Source organism: Solea solea, chromosome 6 (genome assembly GCF_958295425.1).
Source record: "Solea solea chromosome 6, fSolSol10.1, whole genome shotgun sequence".
Taxonomy (NCBI): Eukaryota; Metazoa; Chordata; class Actinopteri; order Pleuronectiformes; family Soleidae; genus Solea; species Solea solea.
This window is the reverse complement of record NC_081139.1, coordinates 13741676-13745055: the sequence shown is the minus strand read 5'-3', so window position 1 is coordinate 13745055 and position 3380 is coordinate 13741676.

The following is a 3380-nucleotide window of genomic DNA, read 5'->3' as shown; positions in this document are numbered from 1 at the left end:
TCTCCCAAACATTTTTCATATTGTTAAACATACATTTTGTGTTGTGACTACGCACATGTTCATGTCACAGTCGCCACACCTTTGTTTTAAAGATGTGGCAAAACCTGATCTGTAGCCACCTCAAAACACAATCAATTTGATTATTGTTTATTGTTGTTCTTTTGTGCCAAGGTCCTCAAAATGTGGTGCGTGTACAACTGGTGGGACGTGAGCTTCCTCTGGTGGTACTTTGCAGAGATGGGGGTGGCCTGCACATGCGCTCTCTCAGTGGGAAAAGAGTGAGTCCTTGCAGCTTGTTATTGACACATAATGTTGGCAGAACCTTTTTTGTGTGTGTTGTGTCTGACAACTATTATGTGATTGGCCAGAAATGTGAAGTGGGCGTGGTCAATGTGGAAATATCAACATTCCCTATGAGGACTTCTGCACTTGAGTTTTTCAATGGAAGTATGAAAAGTCCCAGCCAGAACTAACCTTGTTCTTGTTCTTGCCACCTTGAGAAAAAGAACATGTACAGGCCTTAAATCACACACATGCAACTCACAGAAGTCATTTTTGCAAGAATCAAGTCACAAGTCAAGTCGTTTTCCCACATATTCCACATTTTAAGTCTTTCAAAAGTTTTATTTGTCACAGAAATACGGCATTACTCACACAACGTGAGGACCGCTTGATCGTATAACTGAATTCTTTATATAAAAATCAACAAATTATTAACATACTACTGTAGTTTATGTAGAGCATTTAGTTTTATTGCACCAACCTGTCAAGAGATGACAAATGCCAGCCAGTGGTTATAATCTGGCATATTTACACGTTGAGTCATTTAAAACATTCTCATCCAATTTCACAAGTCGAGGGGGAATCCAGGTATTTAACCTCTGTGTAATGCAGTCAGTGCTCGTGATGCTGCAGGCAGTTTCAACGACATCAGTTCTGACTTCCATCACTTCCATCAAACCACGAATGACAGGAATTGTCTTTGAAAAAATAATTATTTAATTAAATTAAAGTTTCTTCATTCTGTCATGATGGCCCCGTTCAGATTAAGTGGTTCAGATTATTATTTTGGTCAAAACAATGATACAAAACTATCAAGATGACACAGCAATGATGATGATGACGTTGATAAATTGTGTTCCCACTCAGTGCCTTAGTTACAGCAGGGCTTACGCTGAATAAGGGCAACAATTATCACATGATATGTTTGTTAATGTTCTGTAGGAATAACATGAAATTAAATAATTTCAGTTGATTTGCTTTGTGGATATTGTGAGAGTAACAGGTTCTTTAAGAAAATAAATAAACAGAGCTGAAATCTTGCATATTCCTATGATAAGTTTGTTGTCCACTACCGCCATCTTGTGTTCATTTGTGGTAACACCTGTAATGATCTGTCATGAACGACAACTTATGAACTCATGACATTATGAAGTTGACAAAAGAGTGACAGAAGTGAGTGTTCCAGAATTTTAATAGTATTTATATTGATTAATAGATCAATTATTTCATCAATTTCATGTCTGTTGGCAGTGACAATACATTCATTTTCTCATTTTAGAACGGCGTAGACGTATCACACAAAATATCACATCTCATACAAAAATCTAAACTTATCTTTTATAAAACATTTAGACATAATCTGCTGAGTTTTTTTTTCTTCTTTCTTATTTTAGAGTGTTCTGGGTTTATTTTGTTTTTTTCAATACAGCATACAACTCACTGAGAGAGATGAAAACTTTATATATATATATATATATATATATTATTTCTTTGTCATTAAAATAGCATCATTTAACACGCATTTAACTACACACAAAGTAATACTTGGGTCACTGAGGGAGGGGAAGGGGGGAGGTATGGAAGTGTAACGACCACAGAACATCCCTCTGAAGTCCCTGGAGCTTTGCCCTGAATTTATCTGGATGGTCACAAACATTATTCCTCCCTCAGCTTAATTCACTGTTAGAGGTAGAAAAACTTTCTCAGCAGCCATTTAACCTTCATTTGTCTCTTCACTCATACTCGAGCATAATCCACCGACCTGCACACGTACATCCATTTTACAGGGCTCAGTGCTTGGCTTAAGGGCGCCTGAACACACGCAGCCTCTGAGGGTCAAACCATCATATACAGAGATTTTAATTATATTGCTGAAAAGGCGACCCCGCGCCGTGCCATCATTGCTTGTTTACATCTGACCACACGACGCGTGCATATGACCACCTGGGTTTGGGCTTTGAAACGACATGCCAGTGTAATCAGACATTTACGGTGGAAGAGCAGTGCCCCCAACTCTTATTCACAACAAGAAGATGGAATGTGCAACACTAAATTGAATAAGTGAAGGAGGCCTCTGATTGCTCCTCTACTTTTTGCCAAGCATTATATTTTGAAAATTTGTGGATCAAATAATCCAGGAATCGGGATGTTATTCGTATGTTATTGGTTTTTTTTTTAAATACCAAAATGTTAGCTGGTTCACTGGGCTTCTCTGAGAAGTCAGAAATGAATCGAGCATATGGAATACAGGAATGCAAGTAATTTCACTATAATTTGACATCTTAATCAAGTATTATCTTAATCATAATAATAACGTGCTTGACTATTTTTGTAAATTTGAAAATACTTGCCTAACAATGATACTTATATTTCAGCATTAAAAATATAATTTCAGTTAAAGAGCCTCTACATGCTCACGTATTTACCATTAAAGAAACATAAAAAATTTTTTTGATAACAACCAGTGCTGTTAAGTTCCGGCAGTTGTGAGCTTTGGGTGGTGGTTTAATAAATGTGTTAAGCATTGTAGATGTTTTGCCTCTCATTTTCAGGGCTGCTTGTGTTCAGACTAGTGGTTGGACCTTTGTAGGGTGAGCACAGTCACCTTTAACTCCTGTGTTGATACTTTCTATAAAAGAACACACTCTAAATCTGGCATCAACAATTTTGTTGGTCTGAAGGAAAGAACCCCCCCCCCAAACCCCCCAATCCCCCAAACAATTGGTGACCAAATGACATAAACCAGTCGGCCATCAACAACGAACTCGGCAATTTCCAAAGTTACAACAACCATAAGCTGTGTTTGTGAAGCATATAACTACATTTCTGAAATGAGAAAAGCCAGATTTACCTGTTTTCAGACAGGTGCAACCGCATGAGTACCTTCTAAGAGAGACAGTCCAGGATTATTCCCACATGGTTACTGCATTTTCACCCGACTGAGTTATTAGCCAACTGAAGTGTGGCTGTTCAGAAAACACGTTTATGTGCTAATGTTCAGTGACAAAACAGTAAAAATGGGTTAATTTGAGGCAAACCTATCAGTCACATCTGAGGAAGACGTTTGGGTGAAAAATCTTCAGCAAATCCTTTTTTTT